This window comes from Periplaneta americana, chromosome 8 (assembly GCF_040183065.1).
Source record: "Periplaneta americana isolate PAMFEO1 chromosome 8, P.americana_PAMFEO1_priV1, whole genome shotgun sequence".
NCBI classification, from domain to species: Eukaryota; Metazoa; Arthropoda; class Insecta; order Blattodea; family Blattidae; genus Periplaneta; species Periplaneta americana.
Window position 1 is genome coordinate 37,152,235 of NC_091124.1, and position 25,499 is coordinate 37,177,733.

The window sequence follows — 25,499 nt, forward strand, 5'->3', positions numbered from 1 at the left end:
CACATCGAGTGCACACAAACTCTGTGTGACTTGGAATTGTGGTTTTCTGTTAACGTGCACAGTGACGTATGTATTATGCAAATCTAGTCTTTCAGGTAAAGCTTCCTGTAAAGCAGATTTGAATAATTTCAAGGGAAAAATTGTTCCGGGGCCGGGTATCGATCCCGGGACCTCTGGTTGAACGTACCAGCGCTCTACCAACTGAGCTACCCGGGAACTCCACCCGACACCGTCTCAATTTTTCCCTTTATATCCACACAACTCGCGTGGGCTGACGAAACGCCAGAGACCCACATCGAGTGCACATAAACTCTGTGTGACTTGGAATTGTGGTTTTCTGTTAACGTACACAGTGACGTATAATTTTTGCAAATCTTGTCTTTCAGGTAAAGCTTCCTGTAAAGCAGATTTGAATAATTTCAAGGGAAAAATTGTTCCGGGGCCGGGTATCGATCCCGGCACCTCTGGTTGAAAGTACCAGCGCTCTACCAACTGAGCTACCCGGGAACTCCACCCGACACCGTCTCAACTTTTCCCTTTATATCCACACAACTCGCGTGGGCTGACGAAACGCAGAGACCCACATCGAGTGCACACAAACTCTGTGTGACTTGGAATTGTGGTTTTCTGTTAACGTACATCTGATTTACAGGAAGCTTTACCTGAAAGACTAGATTTGGAAGTTGTATGGTATTTGCAACCGATATAATTTGTGTTTTGGGTAGTTGTCATACTTACTTACAAATGGCTTTTAGAGGACACGTCCTCACATAAGCCGCCATCGCTCCCTATCCTGAGCAAGATTAATCCAGTCCCTACCATCATAGGCTATCCACTTCCTCAAACCCATTTTAATAGAATCTCCCATCTACGTCTCGGACTTCCCAAAAATTTTTTTTCCTTCAGATATCCAAACTAACGCTTTATACACATTTCTGGATTCACCCATACGTACTACATGCCCTGCCCATCTCAAACGTCTGGATTTAATGTTCCTAATTATGTCAGGTGAAGAATACAATGCGTGCAGTTCTGCGTTGTGTAACTTTCTCCATTCTCCTGTAACTTCATCCCTCTTAGCCCCAAATGTTTTCCTCAAACACTCTTAACCTCTGTTCCTCTCTCCAAGTTTCACAGCTATACAGAACAACCGGTGATACAACTGTTTCATAAATTCCAACTTTCAACCGACGATGCAGTTTCTTCGCCTGCATAGTGCAGTTGCAATGTGGCCCGTCCGATACGTGAAGGCACTATCCCAGCTGCTGGCTACTGGGCCACGGACAATTACGACGACGCGGTGAACTTTATTCTTCAATATTTGGAAGAAGAAAAATACTTAACAACAGAATAATAGTAGGCATTATCCATATTTATTCTGCGTTTAATTTCCTTTCCAGTGTTAATTATATTTTGTTATTGTTGCTCCGACATATTTGAATTTTTCAACCTTTCAAAGATAAATTTCTAATTTTTATATTTTTATTTCGTACCATGTTCTGATCACGAGACATAATCATATACTTCGTTTTTTTCGGGATTTATTTCCTAACCTATCTCAATACTGGCTTCAAGTAAGATTCTCGTGTTTTCCCTAATAGTTTCTACATACTACTACTACTAGTACTACTACTACTACTACTACTGCCACCACTACCACTGCTGCTGCTACTACTACTACTACTACTACTACTACCGCAACTACTATTACTACTACCTTCGTTACTACTACTACTACTACTACTACTACTAGTGATATTATGACCTATTATTATTACTATTATTATTATTATTATTATTATTATTATTATTATTATTATTATTATTATTATTATTATTATTATTATTGTTTTAGTTGCAAAAAAGTACTTAGAGGGGTCTCTTTGCCTTTCTTTTTGCCCATAGTTCTCTCATTCTTTGGGTGTGGGGTTCTTTTCTCTCTTCAGTACACATTGTTCCAGTCTTTTTCTTCGTTCTTTTCTCTTCGTCAACTTGCCATTTATGAACTTTGATTCTCAAGATCTCCCTGTTTAAGATGTCTTCTTGCGTGATTCCTGTCAATTTAAGTCATTATTATTATTATTATTATTATTATTATTATTATTATCATCATCATCATTATTATTATTACAACTATTATTATTATTATTATTATTATTATCATTATTATCATTATTATCATATTACCGAGAAATTACCTATTTCTAATTCCACATCCTGACAGTCTAGTTTTTAATCTTTCCATTACCACGTCATCAAGGTATGAACTTCGCAGACCTCCAAGTATCTTGGATTAGGCTCGTCTGTGAAGTTCTCCAAAGTGGGGGAAGCTAATATCCGTTCACTCAATGTGTCTGGGTGTTCATGTAGTCGTTCTCACCACCCCTGCGAGAGGGCTGGTCCCCTTTCTAACTCTTCATTAAGAGATTCCTGTCATTTGACCGGCAGATATAAGAATGTGTGATTAGAGGAGGAAAGGGTTCAATTTCAGAGATAATGGAAGGAACAAGATAAAACAAAAAAACACAAGAATGGGGAGGCCTATCGTCTGGTATGTCCGGGGCGTTCCCCATTGGTTGTCGCCTCGGATTCGGACCCCGGTGGTATGTGATGACAGTCCACGGTGCTTCGGACGATTTGCAACGTAATCACCACGGAGGCTCGGAAACCGGATTTTAATTTTGTGGTTACACGAAAATTGAATGTCTGTGAGTGGTTTAATGTTACGTGATGGCTCTCTCATTAGAGTGACGTAACAGTGGAATTCCTGTATGAAGCGCTCTGTCGTAACGGCCCATATGACGAGATGCTTGGACCGCCCAGTGCCCGCTTTGCTCCCGTTTCTAAGATTAAGAAATAAATTACATTTTCAGAAAGTATGGCCAACATACTAGTTCCAAGTACAGCGTACACGTTTCGATTCCTTACTCTTTCTACTACTGTAATTCTATCACCAGCGTTTTTCAATATTTTTCAACATGTGACTTACTAAAGCTATAATTTAAATCCGTGCATCAGTTATTCATAGATTTAAAAAGGCATATAACTCGGTTAAGAAAGAAGTTTTATATGATATTCTTATTGTATTTGGTATTCCCAAGAAACTAGTTCGATTAATTAAAATGTGTCTCCGTGAAACGTACAGCAGAGTCCGTATAGGTCAGTTTCTGTCAGATGCGTTTCCAATTTACTTTGGGCTAAAGCAAGGAGATGCACTATCACCTTTACTTTTTAACTTTGCTTTGCATTAGGAAAGTCCAATATAACAGAGAGGGTTTGGAATTGAACGGGTTACATCCATGCGGATGACGTGAATATCCTCGAAAATCCACAAACGATTAGGGAAAATACGGGAATTTTACTTGAAGCAAGTAAAGAAATAGGTTTGGAAGTAAATCCCGAAAAGACAATATATATGATTATGTCTCTTGACGAGAATATTGTACGAAATGGAAATATAAAAATAGGAAATTTATCCTTTGAAGAGGTGGAAAAATTCAAATATCTTGGAGCAACAATAACAAATATACAGTAGCGTGCAAATTAATCCGAACACGACATATTTTTACATTTTCTGTCATTGTTGGCCTCACAGCTGCTCATACCGCTTTAACTGACATCTGTAGTACGTGTAATTCCATTGTTGAAGGTCTGTCGTTATTATTATTTTTTATAATACGTGACATTTTGCCTGTCATTTTGTACTTATAAGCATTTCAGTTGTGTTGAAGACTTAATACTGCAATTCGGTGTACATTCTGTCATCTTCACAAATGGATACAACTCCACGAAAACGGTCTAAAATTATAACATTAGCAGAGCATTCTTCTATGACACAGAGGCAAATTGCTGCAGAATGTCACATCGGTTAGGCTACTGTTAATTCGATCATAAAACGATACAGGGAGACTGGATCCATCACACCCCAGAAAAAAGGAAACTGTGGCCGGAAAAGGAAGACTTCACCTGCAGATGATCGTTTAATTGTCAGGAAGAGTAAATTAAATCCTAGACTAACTGCTGTCGACTTAGCCCGCGAGTTAGTGGCTACCACTGGGGCGAATATTTACGCCACAACAGTGCGGAGTAGGCTTTTGGAAGATGGACGAAGGGCTCGTAAGCCTATTAAGAAGCAATTGCTAACCCCTGCTATGTGCAAAAAACGCTTAATGTGGGCAAAATTACATCAACACTGGACAGTGAATGACTGGAAGAATGTACTTTTTTCCGATGAGTCTCATTTCGAGGTCCACGGCCACCGTGTTTCTTACGTACGGAAAGGATCCGAAAAAGTAACAGCACCTCATCTCCAACAAGCACCCAAATACCCCCCTAAAGTAATGTTTTGGGGTTGTTTTACACATGAAGGGCCTGGAGCGTTAATACCTATCAAGGGAATGATGAATTCTGACAAATATATTCACTTATTGGAAACCAGAATCGTACCCCAGCTGCAAAAATCATTTCCGGATAGCAGAGGTGTGTTCCAACAAGACCTGGCACCATGCCATACGTCTCGAAAAACTACAGAATTCTTCAACAAGAAGAATATTCAGGTACTCCTCTGGCCAGGCAACTCACCCGACATCAACCCCATTGAGAACTTGTGGTCAATTTGCAAAAGAAGAATGCAAAAAATGGATTGTTCTGCAAAGGAGAAGATGATTTCTGCCCTCATTGGTGTATGGTTTCGCGATGAAGAAATGAAGAATATTTGTGGGAAATTAGTGGAATCCATGCCAAATCGTCTCAGAGCTGTTATTAGGAACAAGGGAGGCCACACAGATTACTGAGGTGTGTCTTAGATCCTTTTTTTTTATCCCGTTTGAGTGTTTTTGCATAAGTAATTACGTTGTTCGGATTAATTTGCACGCTACTGTAAATGATACTCGGGAGGAAATTAAACACAGAATAAGTATGGGATATGCCTGTTATTATTCGGTTGAGAAGCTTTTATCATCCAGTCTTCTGTAAAAAAATCTGAAAGTTAGAATTTATAAAACAGTTATATTACCGGTTGTTTTTTTTATGGTTATGAAACTTGGACTCTCACTTTGAGAGAGAAACAGAGATTAAGGGTGTTTCAGAATAAGGTGCTTAGGAAAATATTTGGAGCTAAGAGGGATGAAGTTACAGTGGAATGGAGAAAGTTACACAACACAGAACTGCACGCATTGTATTCTTCACCTGACATAATTAGGAACATTAAATCCAGACGTCTGAGATGGACATGGCATGTATGGGCGAATCCAGAAATGCATATAGAGTGTTATTTGGGAAGCCGGAGGGAAAAAGACCTTTGGGGAATCCGAGACGTAGATGGGAAGATAATATTGAAATGGATTTGAGGGAGGTGGGATATGATGATAAAGACTGGATTAATCTTGTACAGGATAGGGACCGATGACGCGCTTATGTGAGGGCGGCAATGAACCTTCGGGTTCCTTAAAAGCCATTTGTAAGTTTTATATGGAATAAAACCTTTCAGAAAAGAGCTTTCAACAAACAGATATGATGAAAATACGTACTGAGATCAGAAACTTTAAGTAAACTCAATTCATCATTAGAACCCTGTCACTGATGCCTGGAATGATATTATACCAGAAGCTAAGACCCATACGACTTGGGTTGTATGTCACTATTTCCATTCCAACTGTCTTGCACAATGTGAAACTTTCCAAACGGCAATTTTACTCCGTCAGTAACAATTTAAAGGAAACTGAAAACACAATGACTACGGAAACAGGTGTGCCAATAAATTGAAACATATGTCAGACCACAAGAGAGATAAGCCTTTAAGTTGATGGGCAGGTTGTGATTGCACTTCATTGTCGAACATCTCCATTGAACCGCATCCGGGGCGACTTAATAACACGGCAGACTTGAGACGTTGTGGTTCCCACCGTATGACGGAACATTTGTCCTGCAAGACGGATATTTGCTGAGGACACTCTTTAATCCTACCACTTCTATTCTGGCTTCTTCCCCTTACCTCGATATCAAACTTAGAAAAGCTGCTTATTTCTAATGTAGTGAGTCTGTAAGTGCCTCGAAAGGGGTCATTAAACGGTATAAATTGTCAGGGAGTTTCCTGCAAATACAGTTGAACTTGGTTATAACGACCACGGTTAATGCAACATCTCGAGTCATTAAGAAGTAGGGGAAAGTGGGGTAATTTCATGCATCTAACTTTCTTTCTTTCTTTTTTTTTTTTTTTTTTACAATTCATTTTAATATATCAATATGCCTGGTAAATTATTAATAAGTATTTAATGAATTTCAATCTTAAGGCATATAAACTTGCAAATGTTTATTTGCTATTTAATAACAATATATGAACGTTTTCGCCGTTTAGGGCATCTTCAGATATAACAAAACATATTATCTGGACCTATGATAACATATTATGCAAATAACAAGGAAAAATAGAGAACAATATATGTGGTACATGAAATTCATGAGCTTTATGTAGATATAACATGAAACAGGATGAATATTGAGATGATCTTTGAATTTGAACTTAGACTGGACGAATATTTTATTTTATACATATAGCTCATGTTACAATTAATATACAATGTTTAAAATTTGTCAATGATGTTAATTTTGAATTTAAAATGATGATAATAAAATATTTAAAGTAATCATGGCTAAAAGTTATCGTAAGTTACAAGATAGTATGCGTAGTTAATGTTCTTGTATTTTGTAATTATTTCGCTTAGAGAGGCCGTTGGCATTTGAATGAATGTTGTTTGACGCTGATGACTACTTTACAATTGATATACAGTGATTAAATTAGTCAATGTTAAAATTTAATTTTATAATGAAGATAATAAAATATTTAGAGTAATCATGGCTGGGAATTGTCGTAAGTTCAAGATAGTTTTCGTAGTTGATGATTAAAAATCATACCCAACTCATGACTTATCTATTACGAAATTTATCGTACATTCCACTACATTCACAATCAACGAGCATTTATTCAATATCTCAACTAATTACACCCAACAGTAATTCTTTAACATAAACAACATTTTTAACGAGTAATCTTATAATAATAATAATTATCTGCGTCTCTACATAATAACTTGTCTATATTTTGCATTTATTATTATCTCTTAATCTCTATTTTCAGGTGAAACAATTACAAAACACACAACATCAACTACGAAAACTATCTTGAACTTACGACAATTCCCAGCCATGATTACTCTAAATATTTTATTATCTTCATTATAAAATTAAATTTTAACATTGACTAATTTAATCACTGTATATCAATTGTAAAGTAGTCATCAGCGTCAAACAACATTCATTCAAATGCCAACGGCCTCTCTAAGCGAAATAATTACAAAATACAAGAACATTAACTACGCATACTATCTTGTAACTTACGACAACTTTTAGCCATGATTACTTTAAATATTTTATTATCATCATTTTAAATTCAAAATTAACATCATTGACAAATTTTAAACATTGTATATTAATTGTAACATGAGCTATATGTATAAAATAAAATATTCGTCCAGTCTAAGTTCAAAGTCAAAGATCATCTCAACATTCATCCTGTTTCATGTTATATCTACATAAAGCTCATGAATTTCATGTACCACATATATTGTTCTCTATTTTTCCTTGTTATTTGCATAATATGTTATCATAGGTCCAGATAATATGTTTTGTTATATCTGAAGATGCCCTAAACGGCGAAAACGTTCATATATTGTTATTAAATAGCAAATAAACATTTGCAAGTTTATATGCCTTAAGATTGAAATTCATTAAATACTTATTAATAATCTAACTTTCTATTCTTATAAATTGCAAGATCATTTTAATGTAACACTGAATTTCGGAGATAATAAAACAATTGAGACAGGGAGATCAAAAACCCACTAAATTCAATTTTTTACAAAATTGAATTATGGGCTGGATGGTGCTTTTTAGTTAGTTCCGTAGGCATGGAAGGCAAGAATACACTAATTTCGACATTCATCTGCATTCTGGGGCCTGTTTTAAAAATCGTGGAAGTCAGAACTCCACGTACTCCATGGAATAAGAGAGTTTTTGCATTCCAAGCTTAATTTCCCGGTAGGTGGCAACACTATCGCTCAACCAGCTGAGTAAAGTGATACGGTATTCAGAATCACAAAAAAATATATGAAATCCATATAAGTAAGACTATGAAAGGTACAATATGGAGTCGATTTAACTTCCAGAAACCCAATACAGATGCATCATTTCCCAGTCAACTGAAGTACAATTCAGCATTGCCATTGAAAGAAGAAAGCAGTAAAAGGACTTGCAAAATTTAATGGTTTATTTCCGAGGAAAGTAGGATGTATTATCAAACTCTGTTTTTGGACAGTAATAATCTAGAAGCACAGGAAGAACATGAGAATGAGAGAGAAAAAAAAACAGAATCTGTAATATGAATCAGACTGTGTTAACATTTTAATATTGTTTGTGGTTCTATTTGTGTATTTTGACGTGCTTTATGGTAATTTGTGATCTTCTGTCTCATATATTTGAAATTTAAGAAACTGTCGCAATGTTAATCTTAATAATAAACTTCCATTTTCTCGTATATTCCAATGTTTCATAAGGGAATTATGATATACTCATCTTTTTTCTTCATATGGCTCATATTTATTCACTTTTCTTAATTCATATACTCTGGAAGTAAGAAAACCCCTAACTCCAGCAGTGTTTATTTCAAATTGTATAATGCAAAAATTTAGGTTTTGAAGTATTTAATTGATAAAGAATGTAATTTTACACAATATTAATAGGTAACTATATAATATTTAAAGTTATTAAGGCATTTGATAAGTTTTTTCTCTTTCCTGTAAAATAAGGTTTAGGGGACTAGAATTAGAAAGTTTTTGACTTCCCTGTCTCAACTAGGTTCTATTAATATTTACAAGTTACAAAATGTACGAGGCGCATCCAGAAAATAAGTTTCCCGATTTTTTTCCCTTGAAAGTAAACGTAATTAGCCGTGTCAATTCTGCAAGCGTAACAGATCTATGACGTATCAATCATATGCCAACCGGACAGGTCCCGCCTGGTACCAGTAGCGTGGCAGCAGTGGTCCGAAATGGAAACTCTTATTCCTTCTCCCGCCGCCTGCGAAGTTCGGTCGGTGATAAAGTTCTTTAATGCACAAAGCATTGCGCCAATTGAAATTCATCGGCAGCTCTGTCAGGTCTATGGGCCGAACATCATGAGTAAGCAGATGGTGCGTCGCTGGTGTAGGCAGTTTTCCGAAGGTCGTCAAAGTGTCCATGATGAAGAGCGCAGTGGGCGACCGTCCCTCATCAATGATGATCGTGTTGAGCTGGTGCGGCAGTGCATCATGGAGAACCGTCGCGTCACTTCACGATTACGGAGCTGAGCAGCCATTTTCCGCAGATATCGCGATCCTTGTTGCATGAGATTGTCACTAAGCACCTGCTGTTCAAAAAAGTGTGTGCCAAGTGGGTACCGAAAAACCTGACACCCGAACACAAAATGCAACGTTTAGGAGCAGCACTGACATTTCTGCAACGGTATCACGATGACGGCGACGAGTTCCTCGACAGGATCGTCACGGGCGATGAGACTTGGATTTCGCACTTCACCCCGGAAACCAAGCAGCAGTCAATGCACTGGCGGCATAGTGGATCTCCGGTCAGGACGAAATTCGAACAGACGCTGTCGGTACGGAAAGTGATGTGCACGGTGTTCTGGGACAGGAAGGGCATTCTGCTCACTGACTTCCTTCCAAGAGGTGAAACAGTGAACGCTGACCGTTACTGTGAAACACTGCGAAAATTTCGACGTGCCATTCAAAATAAGAGGCGTGGAATGCTTACTGCAGGTGTTGTGCTCCTCCATGACAATGCTCGTCCACTTACGGCTCGGCGCATAGCAGCTATTTTGACGGAATTTGGCTGGGAGATGTTTGATCATCCATCCTACAGTCCTGATCTTGCTCCCAGCGATTTTCACGTTTTCTTGCACCTCAAGAAATTCCTGTCCTCCGGTGAGAGTTTTGGCAACGACGAAGAGCTGAAGACGTCTGTCACACGCTGGTTCCATTCACAGGCGGCAGAGTTCTACGACAGAGGGATACAAAAGTTGATCCCACGATACGACAAGTGTCTCAATTCTGATGGTGGCTATGTTGAAAAATAGCTGAAACATTGCTGTACCTGTTGCCAATAAATGTTTTCCTGAAAGTGTGTTCTTTTAAAAAAAACAGGGAAACTTACTTTCTGGATGCACCTCGTATTTTTAAACAACATTATTTTCTATTGACAGTATATGAAAAAGTTGCAATGCGTGGCATTACCTACCAAGCGGGAAATGGGATGCAGGCAGTTCAGGTAATAATATGCAGATACAATTGGAATTGGAATGTGTATTGATAGGTACAGAATCAACATTTAGCAATAATATGCAAAATTTTGAGAAACCTAGCACTAAATTTTCTTTTATGCGGATTGGCAAAGGTCACAAATGAAATTTTGAGGAGTTTCAACAGCACTGAAATCTGAGTGAACCCATCTTGAACACGGGGCACAACGATACTAGAGTTCATTGTGTTTACCGAATTGGCCACAAAATTTCCAAGCTTCCTGAATTATGAAAAAACGAAAATATGCAGTTCAAAACATTTACAATTATAAACCTCGGGGCACTATGACAAATTCTGATAAGTGAAGACAATTTTCGTCAGCAGAGAAACCCTGTTTTCCACGGAATAAGCTTAAAAAAGAACGAAATAACGCATATACGAGTAATAACAGCTTTAACACTTTTGAATTGTTGTATTTTGAAGTTAATGTTACATAATCAGACAAAATTAATAAACTGAAAAAAAATATCGTGACGCAAAATGTTATTCTTTGTGAATGACGCGGTGTTTTTATTTTTATTTTCTTATACCTCATTTTAAGAAAGTTTAGCGAATTCATCCTTTGAATAAACCTAAAGCACATGTGCACAGTAATTTAACGTACAGAAAATCACGTTCACATGTTATCAAAATTAAAATTCTATAAAGACATTGGAGTACTTACTCAAAGTGTGTTGTCCTTCTGCTTTCTGGACCCTGAAAAACAAGCAAAAAAATAATATAATGGAATTGAGTTTTCGAGAAACATTACACAACGTACTTCTGGATGATACCACAGTCTATTATATACAGTCACGAAGCTCGAGTTTAGAGAGTGCTAGGAACAATAGACTGTGCCGGTACTATTTCGTATTGTCTTTAATGGAAGATAGTAGCGATCCTAGTGGTTAGCAACTATCCATGGATGCATATTTACTACGTATTGAGCTTCGTGACTGTATATACTAGACTGTCATAATACTACAAATGAAGAAATCCGTAAATAACTGAATCAGTCAAAATTATGACAGCAAACAACAAAATCCAGATAATATAGAAGAAACACGCTAAAAGAGTTGAAGATGGAAGAAATCTCTTTCCTAACAGCCACTTTATGATGTTTGTACTTCAACGCAAAAGTTAAGAAAAAAAAAAAAAAAGGAGCAAATTGGAGGAGACTACATACGTCCTAGTTGACGTGACACTAAAAAACAAAACTTTTTTTATAAACAATCAATACTAAACAACAGTCACTTAGTAGGCATACAAAATAGAGTAATAATATTGGGTTATATCGCTTACAACATAAAGAAAATGTAATTTGTAAGTTGCTGAAACTTCACAGAAAGAATTAAGGAAGTCGCTTTCTAGAGATTTCAATGCCAGGTCAAGAAGCGAACATTTGAATATTTATATGCAGTAGGTTTTTTTTTTTCTAATAGGGTTTTCAGTATACCTTAGATTTTATGCCGGGTTCTATGAAGTAACAGTCACTGTGCTTTAAATTAGAATCAAAGGTAATGAGTTATCACGGTTATCTAAAATTATATATTTAATTAGAAATTAAAAAAATCGTATTCCATTTCACTACTTAAAAAGCGTGTATTTTCGCCTATAGTATTTCGTCGTTGTTCCTGCAATAACTCCTATGTGCAAAATATAAAAGTTTTCAGTAGGATGAAAAATCACATTTATTCAACCTATGGTAGGCGTAGGCTACATAGGAGACTGTGAAATCTTACATTTTCGAAACAAAGAAATATGATTACATATAGGACAGTTTATTATTTCCTGTATCACTATTTAAGTTATTTAATAGAGTAAAAATCTGAAAATCGACAAATATGTCACATAGGAGATATTGCAGGAACAACGACGATTTTGAATCTATTATTAGATTATGGCATTATTATATGAGATGAAAGTAAGAGAACAAAGGAAATTATATTATTACGGAATTAAAAAAAACTGCAATGAAAGAACCCCTTGTAGGCCATTGATTATAGATTTAAGTACTTTAACATTGTGTAATTTATATATTTTGAATGTTTTAATTTTAATGCAAAATTTCTTAAAACAGTTTAGTTTAAGAAGTGACCAACACTGTCACCAGACAAGGCTAAAAAAAGAAGAAAATCTTCCATATTTCAGGTTGAATAAGACTCAGAATTGTCACTTATATCTTGGGCCAAAATTATACAATAAACTGCCTGATAACTTAAATCATTTAAGCACTGTTGCATTTAAATCAAGAATTCATAAATGACTAGTTCATATCCTCTATATTCAATTGATGAGTTTTTAGATGTGAAAGATAGAAATATATAATTATTAATTTTTACTTCTAAAGTATAATGATGTACGGAGCAGAGACTTGGACAATAAATAGGTACAAGAAGGAAAATTAAGAGCCACTGAAATGGACTTTCGGAGAAGAGCAGCTAGAAAGTCAAAGAGAGAAAAGATAAGGAATACAGTACTGAAGGAGATAATGAATGTACAAAAAAATATAGTAGAAATTATAAATGAAGAAAATTTGCAATAGTACGGGTATTTAGTGGGGATTGAAGATGGAAAAATACCGAAGAAAGTAAGTGATGTGTTGGGAACCAGAAGGAAGGAATAAGAAAGAAAGACTAACTGACAAAATGGATGGAAGGAGTGAGATGGTGTATGGAGCTGAAAGGATTACAAGATGCAGAGCTTTTGATATTGAACAGTGGAGGAAAAAATGAAATGAACAATGACAGGCCTATTTTATGATTTACAAGTTTGTTTGGATCATGAAAACTACAGCATTGTAGAAATTCCTAGATAAATAGAAAAGTTAAATGAGTTTTTAATATAGCATAATATGCTTTTATTTAAGTTTTCTTTGACTTTGTCTATTGCTTATATTGTGCTTAATGACGATAAATGAAATTTGAAATGTAACGTGTTGTATGTTGAGTTCCCTTTACATTAGTTTTACTGATCTTATTTTTGAAGCACTTGAGGACTATAAATTTATCTCTTCTACATTTTGTGATTTAATAAGGCTTTCGACTGTATTTCACATCATGTTATGTTAGAAAAATTACAATATTACGGTATTAGAGATAATGAATTTAAATTAATTGTATCTTCACTCATAGCAAAATATGTAAGCTCGTGAATGTCAAATATTATGTTCCTCAAGGATCAATGCTGGGTTCTATTTTGTTTTTAATAATGGTTAATGATTTTATGTGCAATGTTTCTGCTTTTCTGTGGTGTTCGCTGATGATGCCATTTTTTTTACACGTCATAGTGATATAATGAATTGAAAACTCTTACTAATTCAGTTTTTACGGAAGCCAAGAAATGTTTTAGTTGAAATATCTTCTTAACGAAACTAAAACTGCGTGTCTCATATTTACTAGAACAGCCGTGGATAGTGGTAACTTTAAACTCCCGGTATTACTGTTGACAGCACACTTACCTAGGGAGACCATATTGATTTTGTTTGCAAAAAAAAAAAATTGTCAAAATAATATATCTTTCATGAAATTTAAAAATGTATGTTCCGAAGAAATACATTATAGTTGTCTATTTTTCTTATTTTCACTGCGTACTTTCTTACGGACTACTTTTGTGGGAAAATAGTACTCTTATTCATAAGGTTTTATGTTAATAAAAATATATTAGAATTATAACGAATTCATCAAAGAAGGTACACTGAAGACTGTTATTCGTGAATGAAAAAACTATGACTGTAATGCCACAGTATATTTATCAAGCCCTATATATTGTCAAAAATAATTCACATATTTTGATGTTTAGAAATGATGTACATCTATACGTACCGGTATATGTATATTTATTGTCATCAAAATTAAGTACAATTTGTGTATCATTCGTTAATGGCGGTCCTGTACACCTATACAATACCAGAAACCGCAACCTTTTTGGGTGCCTAAATTTAGGCTAACCAAAAGAATGAATAATTATTTTATGTCCTTAAAAATTGCAAATAAATTTCCTTCTTATGTTTTTAATCTGGAAAGAAAGTTTTTTTAACAGACTTCTCTCTGACTGGTTGAACAAACTTTTTTATAATAGCAATGAATTTTATAATGCTAATTTTGTTTAGTGTTTTTATAAGATTTCATCGTCTTTTATGCTTTCTGCTTGCTTATTTTTATTCATAATTATTGACTTCGTCGATTGCACACAGGCCATTTGTTCCCACTGACTGTAATGATATTCAAATTCAATATTCTTTCGTATTCATATTTTATTGACATTTGATATACAGTATATTGTATCTTCTATTTTGATTTTCTATTTTAGTAATTATTTTATTCATTCTGAGCTCCTAAAACTAAATTCCTTACCGCTTTACCATCAGGCACCAAGTTTTGAAACACCCTGCAGATCGATACATTTGAAAATATTTTCTTCCAGAAAACGTAAAACTTGGAGTTTGATGTGGGCTGAAATAGACGACATCTGTTTCAAACAAGGACACGCGAGTTAAAAATGACGTAACTCGGTAGCGGCTCCTTACCTTCGAAGGCTTCTCTATAACACGCCTATATATAACAAACTGATCCCCCGGTCTCGTAAAGTGGCAGTACACTTCTCTTTTTAAGATTTCCAGCCTAGACAGCCCCCGTCCCACCATCTTCTTGCATACATTAGCTTGCTAGAGGTACATCCAGTGTATATTCTTACTGCCAGCAACGACTTATCGATTCATTGGTCACAAAATCATTTTGAAAGATTAAAATGTTAATGGAGCAAGGAACCGGTTACTGCTGCCCCCCGGCGCAGAGCTGTTGTTACAGATCCCTCATTAGAATACTCATTGTTTGTCCACCATATTGATAACAGTAATAATATAGATTATCATTGTTATTATTCCATAACGTTTAAGACATCTTTCAAGGTGACAATCACGGTGCAGAAATATCTGTTCACAGATCGTATCACGACCCCAAGCATCGAAATAGAGTCACTAAATTTCTTTAAAACAGCAGCCCGTTTTATCTATATATATAATTTGAACAGGTAATGGAAATTACGGGAAAACAGCTGAACGGATTTTAATGAATGAACCGTCATTTTGAAGCTTGGCATCCAAGGATTTTCAGAAAAATAGTAACTTTCAGTGAAGCGTTAGTTTTCAGACATAATTTTCCTATCTTCCAAAATCCATCTTTCGTCAGTTTTGAGAACTAATTTCATTTCAGAATAAAACAAAACACACACTACAATAAACAATAGGCTATTACACGAAGGCCATGGCCTGCAGGATTGCTGACATATTTAGAGCTCAAATTCAATTGGTTATTAAAAACTTCAAGACTTACTAAAAATAATTTACAGGTCTGATTCTGCGGTGTGTAATTTTCTGAGTACCGCTTGAGTACAGCTGTGTATCGGATATTAAAATCTACAGAACTTGAGATGGTTTGATGATATTATTACCATTAGAAATTAAATATTATTATAGTTAATGCCATGATGTTAAACTTGCGTAAGATAATAATATTGTTATTCAAAATCAAATACTTTCATAGTTATTAATCAAGTGGGGTTGGGTCTTTTTCATATATTTAATGGCGGTGTGGTGTAGATATTTATATGCGTCATTCTCTTCAGTATTGGCTCCAGAGAGCACAAAAATTCAGTTCCTAAGGAAAGACGGTATTACTTACTGATAAAATAAGACCGGCCTACAAAATTTTATAGTCTCCCGATCATTTCAGCAAGATCTCTTAGCAGGATAAAATGATTTTATCCTCTATATTTCAAGCTCTACATGCAGCAGCTATACCAAGATGCTATGTCTATTGTTCGAAAGTATAGCAAACCTGACTTTTTTAACTTTCACCTACAATGACCTGAAATAGCTATTGCTTTACTCCCACATGAAAAACCCACTGATCGTCCTGACATTATTACTTGCGTTTTCGCATTGAAACTCAAGAACTGAAGGTGGATAGGTTCAAGAAAAATTATTTAGCATAAAAAAACATTTAGAGGGAGTATGCTTCATTTTTACGGAAGCAAATAACTTTCAAAATGTCTGGTATTCTTCATTGAAAATAAATCTGAAAAATGTTTATTTGAATGTCTAATGAACTTAGTTTGCAGCATTTGCTGCACAAGCCACTAGTATCTATATAATACGAAAATATAGCTACTATTCAAAGCATCCATGGATTTGTCGTCACTCTGACAATAATAATAGTAATAATAATAATAATAATAATGATAATAATAATAATAATAATAATAATAATAATAATATCCCACATGAAAATAGCACTGCAAGACGAAATCACTGGCTCAAGCCAGCAAGGAAATCGACAGGAGAAGATTCTACGAACATAGATTTTTAAATATGTTAGGCCCGTCATTTTTTCCGGATGCATCTCAGACTTAGGTTTATTGTGCTACCTATGTTACATTAATACCGATTCATTAACCCTGTTTCTTTAATTAAAGCATACAGTCCAAAACTACAGAGATAAAAATCTGCTGTAGTTATGAATATTACATTCCAACTTGATTTTAATTAATATTTTTCTTCGTTGTTACGCGTTATTTCACAGAAATTGGGAAAGTGCATATACCTTATTGTAATTGTTATTCTAACTTCGATAAGTAAAAAATTATGCAAATAAAAGATGAGACATGTACTGAAAACAATAAAACAACAGCAACAACAAACAATAAGAAATTAGAAGTCCATTTTATGGTGGATAGCGGTAGTGATAGAATAGATATTATCGCAATAAATAGGAAAAAGGATTATTAACCCTACGATTCGTTTCCAGGAAACTGCTTCCAAGCCATTTGATGTGAAGAAAAAAAAAAGGAGATACACACTCCAACAGTCCCCATTTTTCAAACTACATACAATATTCACAACATTACCGTCACAAGTTTATTCATAGGCGCAAGAGGTATTTATCAAAAACTTCTGTTAGATGGAGTAAAAAATATCAATTTTCTGAAGTAGTACAGGTTTAAATCGTGACGTCAGTCATCAAATTTTCCGTTCCAATAGTTAGAAAGAACTTATAAAATGTTCATAGTGTTTAAATACAGGGCTTTCATTTCAAAACTTTCCAGTCTAAATAACTAATTATTTAAATTGAATTCAATTTAAACAAAAAAAAACACATCAATTTAGATATTGAGGGGGAAGTCTGAAACCAGGCTTAATTGCATTTCAGATTTCACCCCCACTTTGAAATTTTTCAAATGGCACCTCTATATTTTTATTAATATGGAAGAGCATTCAGTTGTTTATACACCTCATTCATTTGTTTTCGCACCTTTTATTTTCTATCATCGCCTGGCAACCTGGGTAATGTAAATAAAAATGGATTTGAGGGAGGTGGGATATGATGGTAGAGACTGGATTAATCTTGCTCAGGATAGGGACCAATGGCGGGTTTATGTGAGGGCGGCAATGAACCTGCGGGTTCCTTAAAAGCCATTAATAAGGAAGTAAATTATTATATTAATACAGTATTATTAATGGGATTTTTAATGAACGCCAGTTTACCTAATTCTCCATCTTCATTGTGAATATAGAGAGCAAAAATATTTTCGTGGACCTTATGCTGAACTTGGACATAATAATAGTAATAACAACAATAACTGTGTTTGTACTATGGATTTTACTATTGTTCAGTATTTGATGACAGGTATATAGTTTGTAACCGTAAGTAATTTTGTTTCTATTTCTTTACTATCGCAAACCACCTATATATTAGGTGTTTAATTGATAACTAAGTCAATTTTGTGCATTATCTCTTTACTATTGCTTAAAATTATTTATAAAATCGCAAATTTATGTCATATTCTTGCAATCTCTCTACACCTTCGATTATAATTTCTAATTTTATTTAATTTTGTTTTAAATGAATGTAATTATTGCATAATGTATTTAGTATTGTTTACTGTCTATTAGTTAATGTATTTATATTGTAACTATGACTCATGCCTACTACTATTTCTTTAAAATTGTGCATTATCTCTACATAATGTATTTCACATGTAACACACTACAACCCTAATATGCCAAAGGGTAAAATAGGGTTTCAATATTTGGATAATAATGATAATAATAATAATAATAATAATAATAATAATAATAATAATAATAATAATAATAATAATAATAATAATAATAATATGCAGAACTTCTTCTCTAATGGCCCACATTTCACATCCAAACATCATAATGAGCGATTTATACAAATTCACTTGAGTCCTGAAATTTACATCATTTAATAACCTACATAGACCTATACAGGAGTCCAAACAGTTACATTCTAATATATTGCATCCTAATAAATAACGAGTAACTTAACGATTTACTTTACATGATACATAAGTAGAGTGCAATAATTATTATAAAAATCTCGCTCTCTTGTTAGTAACAAATAACATTACTGATTTCACCACAGAGGTCTTAATAGAAGTAACTTACAGGATATAGTCCACATATGTGGAGTAACGGTTAGCGCGCCTGGCCATGAAACCAGATGGCCCGGGTTCGATTCCCGGTCGGGGCAAGTTACCTAGTTGAGGTTATTTCTGGGGTTTTCCCTCAACCCAATATGACCAAATGCTGGATAACTTTCAGTACTGGACCCCGGACTCATTTCACCGGCATTATCACCTTCATCTCATTCAGACGCTAAATAACCTAAGATGTTGATAAAGCGTCGTGAAATAGCCTACTTACTTACAGGATATACAGAGAACACAGTGGCTGTCTTTAATAACATTTACATCGATTAATCCGGAAGCAGTCACTATCAGTGCTTAATGGAACAATGATGCCTGTGCGTTGCATTACCGAGGAATCCACTTCGATTCTCGGCAGGGGGCAGTCTCCCTTCATTAGTGCTTCAAGTATCGCCATTAGCCTCACGTTGTTAGTACAAATGAGATGGAGGTCCCATGTCAGTCACATACTCAGACATTCAAAGAAGATCTGCTTTCATTCACAAGTGATGTCGGCCATCATCGACAACAGATATATCTTGTAGTAGTTCCATTATTATAAATGTAAGTTATGCTCAACTAAACAGTGCGATGTAAACTGCACGTACTTTATCTTCTTTAACAGCTTTGGTGCAGATTATTTCGGTCTCATGTGAAATAGAATACAAGCGGCTGAAATTCAGAGTGATTCACAAGGAGTCGCCGCCATTTAGGACCATATTCCCGAAGACATTTTGAGCAAAAAATGTCATATGAACATGTGTCCTATTCTCAATATTTTCAGAGTTACACTAATTTAATAATGATGATAATAATGATAATAATAATAATAATAATAATAATAATAATAATAATAATAATAATTCTTTATTTATACTGGCAGAGTTAAGGCCATAGGGCCTTCTCTTACGCTCTACCAGGTCACAAAGTATACAATTAAAATTTAACAAAAAATTAAAGAACAGAATACTAACATATTACAAAAATATAACAATAATAATAATAATAATAATAATAATAATAATAATAATAATAAAATCGACACTAACCAACATGAAAATAATACAATAAGAGAAAAAAAGAAAGTAAAATACATTGGAATATAATAAAAGCAACTCATTTAGTACAAATGGTTAATATGGAAAACGTTAGGTAGGATATGACAAAATGGAATGTAATAAAATAATAATAAAAAAGAAAAGAAATACGAATATTAAATAAAATTTACAATAAAAAGGCTATGATAATAAATTCATCGGCTGATAAAGAGAACAAAAAGGGGAAAGGAAGGAAAGAAATATATAGCCTATATTTTTACAAAACTATCGCAGAGAAAAGGGCTTATAACTGAAAGGAATCTGAATTGAAAAAGTGCAATTTTAATTTATTTTTGAAACTAGACAATGTCCGACAGTCTCTGACATGTTGTGGTAGAGAGTTCCAGAGATGAGCTGCAGAGACCGTGAAAGATGAAGAGTAGAAGGATGTTCTATGTTTAGGAATGGAGAGTGCGATATGGTGTTGTGAGCGAGTATCTATTTCGTGATATGAGGACAAATGTTGAAAACGAGAAGCTAAGTAGCTAGGGTTAGAGGTTTGAAGAATATTGAAGAGTAAAGTGGGAGAGTGAATAGGTCTTCGCTCTTTGAGACGGGCCCAGGACAGCATATTTAGTGAAGGTGTGATACGGTCAGATTTACGGACGTTGCAAATAAATCGAAGTTGTTAAAAAAATACCTTTTTTTTTCTTTAGTTTTAAGGGTAAAATAATATTACAATTAGAGAATGAACTATTCAGAAGTTTAATTTCTTTAATTGACTAGTATTCTGAAGATAAAAATGTGTTGTGAATTCCATAGTTGCTTCGTACAGAAAGTTTTTTTTTTTTTTTTTTTTTTTTTCAATTTTAAACTACAAAATTACATTTTTCTTGCGCATTTATTCAACAATTGTTACAAATCACGTCATTCTTTTAAACTCTTTAAGACTATAATAATAATAATAATAATAATAATAATAATAATAATAATAATAATAATAATAATAATAATAATAATAGTTTTATTTTCCCTGGCAGAGTTAAGGCCATCAGGCCTTCTCTTTGACTCAATCAGGATCAAATCACATACAGAAAAAATACATACCGGTATGCAAATATGAACTTAAAAATAATAATAAACATAACTGAGTAAAAAAGAGAGATTGAATACATATACACAATCAGTATTAACTTTGAAATAACAACAATAAAAAAAATATATGTAATAAAAAAAGAGACTGAATACATAATCACAAACAGAAAAATACATTCTAGTATACAAGTATTAACTTAAAAAAAAAAAAAAGAATTAATACATATGAATATAATCTCACAACTAAAGGAATAGTACAATTAGTATGGTCAGCACAGCACGTGTTACATTGAGACAATGACAATTACCTAGATATTAGTGTTAATGGAAAAATAAAGTAATGACTGTGTAAAATAATAATAATAATAATAATAATAATAATAATAAATAAAAATTATACCTAAAAACTAGTTCTGTGCATTTAAAATATTTCTAAACAACCTAATTTTAAACAACTGAGGACTAAGACTACCCCTGATTTCCAGCGGAAATTAGGATGCAAAATTGAAATGTACAGAATTAAGTTGATAGAAGTCGTGTGATCTGTAACTGTTGTGATAGAAAAAAAAATCTGTACAAAGCAACTAAGGAATTAACAACACATGTTTAGCTTCAGAATACTAATCAATTAAACAAAATTAACTTCTGAATAGTTCATTCTCTAATTGTAATATTCTTTTACACTTAAAACTGAAGAAAAAAGGTATTCTTTTAAAACTTCAAACTAATGTAACTCTGAAAATATTGAGAATAGGACACATGTTTATATGAGAGTTTTTTCTCGGAATGTCTTCAGAAATAAGGTCCGTAAATGGCAGTGAAACTGGTGTATCACTCTATAAATTTTTCGCGATTGTTGTAGGTGGTATCTGGAATGAAAACAAAGAGCGATGAAATGCAAATTAGGATCTTTACTTTCCCTTTTATTCAAAAATTATTTTGTTAATGAAATTTCTTCCTCAAGTGTTTCTTTATTTGCAGATGATTTAAAAATATTTAAAACAATTTATAGTTTAGATAACTGTATTCAACTTCAAAGGGATTTAAACATATTAAATACATGGAGCGAACTTGATAAATTGTCGTTTAATATAAATAAATATAATGCAGTTATATTCTCCAGAAGCTAAAAAGAATTTCCATATCAGGGTATTGAGCTAAATCATATGTCAGAAATGGAAGATTTGGGTGTATTATTCACCAAGGGCATGGATTTCTCCTAATATATTATTTATATTGTTTGCAATGTAAATAAAATGATAGGTTTTTGTTTTTCCTAACTCCAAATACTTCAATATAACATATCTACTTTATAAAACATTTTTATGCATTAGTTAGATCAAAATTAGAGTACTGTTCGGTGATTTTGAATAGGTTAACAATTGAACATACCAATTTGCTTGAACAAGTTCAAAATAAATTTCTTAAATGTCTGAATTTTTAAAGTTTTAATTATTATTTATAACAATAAATCTAAGTATACTTTTATGATGCAATGTTTTCACGTTTCTACCTTATCACATAGAAAAGATTGCAATGATTTAGTGTTTTATATACAATTAACAAACAATAAAATATGTTTCTGCTTCTGTTCCTTCATATCTTTATATTTTTATGTTTCTTCCATTTATATAATTAGATTTATCTTTGTCTCCATAAATTTATAAATATACTAGTGGCTTGTGCAGCAACTGCTGCTGCAAACTAAGTTCGTGAGACGTCCAAATAAAAATTTTTCAGATTTATTTTCAGTGAAGAATACTTGACATTTTGAAAGTTATTTGCTTCCATACTAGTAAAACATATTCCCTCTGAATGTTTTTTATGCCAAATACTTTTCCTTGAACCTATCTGTCTTCAGTTCTTGAGTTTCAATACGAAATCGCAACTAACAGTGTCAGGACGATCAGCGAGTTTTTCATGCGGGAGTAATGAAGTAGCTATGTCAGGTCATTGCGGATTATAGGTGAAAGTTAAGAAAATGTAAGGTTTATCATGCTTTGAACAAAAGACTTAGCATCTTGGTATAGCTGCTGCATGTTTCGTGAACTACCCTGAAATGTAGAGGGCGGAATCACTTTTTTCCACTAAGAGATCTTGCAGAGGTGATCAAGAGACTACAAAATCTTGTAGGCCTCTTATTTCATCAGTAAGTAATATCTTTTGGTCTTTTCTTAGGAATTGTAATTTTTGCGTTTCCTCCAGACAATACTGATCTACCAAACACTGCTGGATTAATTTGTGTAACAATTAAAGTTATCCCGTATATTTTCTGTAATATAGGCTGTTGTGAGGAATCTATTGCTGAGATGCGGAAAATGAGGCGAATGATATGTCAGAGTTGTAGAATCTTATATGCGCCCTAAATAAAATTGTTCATCGTAAATCTTAGCAGTTTCAGTGTTTCATTCGTTGCTGGTTGCGGGAAATAAACTTACTCATCATGGTAGCAAGAAGTGAAATGGCTATTTTCCCTACAAAATATGCTTGGCAGCGATCACAAAATCTAATCTACTAAACCAAAGAAATATTAAATTAATTTTTATGCAGTTTAAAGACGCAGCTGAAATAGGAAGCATGACTCAATTACTACCAAAGCAAATTAGAGAATCAGACATCATATACATATCTATACCACACTGCCATTAAATATATGAAAAAGACCCACACTACTTGATTAATAGCTATAGAAGTATTTCATTTTTAAGAACAATATTGTTACCTTACGTAAGTTTTATAGTTTTCAGTAAGATATATATATATATATATATATATATATATATATATATATATATAGCCGTTACTCAATAAATTATAAAAATGAAGACCTAATTAGAATATTCTTTGTCTGCGTCTGCTTACTTAAAGCCCCAAAAGGTTTCACTTTAATATCATCAGTGTATCATTATGTGTTGCATTAACTATAATAATATTTCATTTTTAATGGTAATAATGTCATCAAACATTCTTAAGTTTTGTAGTACTTAATATCCAATACACGGCTGTACTCGGAAAACTACAGACCAGAGAATCAGACCTGTAAATTATTTTTTATGCGTTATCAAAAAATTACACAAATGAAGATCGACATACTGACATTATGATGTGAAAGAATCTGAGCCATCTGAATTCTATGTCAGCAATCCTGTAGGTCATGGCCTTCGTGTAGTAGTCTATTGTTTAATGTAGTGTGTGTTTTGTTTATTCTGATATGCAATTAATTAGTTCTCAAAACTGACGAAAGATGGATTTTGGAAAATAGGAAAATGATGTAGGAAAATTGCCATTTCACTGAAAACTACTATTTTTCTGAAAAACTTTGGGTTCCAAGCTTCAAAATGAGGAATCATTTAGTAAAATCCGTTCAGCCATTTTCCCGTAATTTCCATGACCAGTTCCAATTATATATATATATATATATATATATATATATATATATATATATGTGTGTGTGTGTGTGTGTGTGTGTGTGTGTGTGTGTGTGTGTGTGTGTGTGTGTGTGATTTTTTGTATTAAGTAGTTATACAAGTGAACATTTTAATTTGGTTTACCTTTTTGTGTTCACATCTTGAAATGAATGAATGAATGAATGAATGAATGAATGAATGAATGAATGAATGAATGAATGAATGAATGAATTAATGAATTAATGAATGAATGAATGAATGAATGAATGAATGAATGAATGAATGAATGAATGAATAAATGAATGAATAAATAAATAAATAAATAAATAAATAAATAAATAAATTGCATTATTATAATGACATATACTTTCTTACTTTGTCGTTGTAAATTTTTATATTCCAAAACAAATTAGTTCTCATGTTAAATTCCTGCCTACATTACATAATGATATTCCTTTTTCTTACATCATTCACGGTCCTGTTGTTTCTGATGAATTTCAGCATGCTGTTCTACAGTGAGTATAAGATTTATAAATATCAAAGTAACACAAGATATGGCTTGAACAATGCAATTTATTGGCATAGAATTATACATTTTAAGTGATCCCCTCGGTATCTTATGATTTGTTGCAATCTTAACTCGGAATTTGTTAACGACTGTTTAACTTAAAAATATACCTATGGGTGGAGCAAGTTAATCGCCTAATTGACTATAGGTTTTGACCGAAAAAAGTTATCAACGATACAAAAGCATGTAAAATTAGGCTACTGAAAGATCAATGAGAAATTTAAAGTAGACTTTTGCATATTTCACCGTGAAATGAAACCTGATATTTCCTGATATTTCCAATATTCCGTAATTAAGTATATAAGTTTCATCTTCAGAGCCCAGAACAATTAACAGAGGGAGTGTTTCCAAGTAAACAAGACATGGAAAGCGATTTTACGTGTTCTTACAAACACCGACAACAAAGGCGTGATACGAATTCTAAATAATGTACGTGTTTCTCAACTTAAAACATCTCCACTATTCATGATGAACCTAGTTTAATAATAATAATAATAATAATAATAATAATAATA

The 25,499-nt window shown here is 33.5% G+C and overlaps 1 long non-coding RNA gene across 1 annotated transcript in view; it reads right to left on the reverse strand.

Annotated features, from left to right (window-relative positions):
• LOC138704646 (uncharacterized) overlaps positions 1-25,499 on the reverse strand; it is a 1,589,272-nt gene that overhangs the window by 901,249 nt on the left and 662,524 nt on the right. Inside the window, exon 7 of the long non-coding RNA XR_011333384.1 lies at positions 11,070-11,101. This is a non-coding gene — a long non-coding RNA (uncharacterized lncRNA). The remainder of the gene's footprint in view (positions 1-11,069; positions 11,102-25,499) is intronic.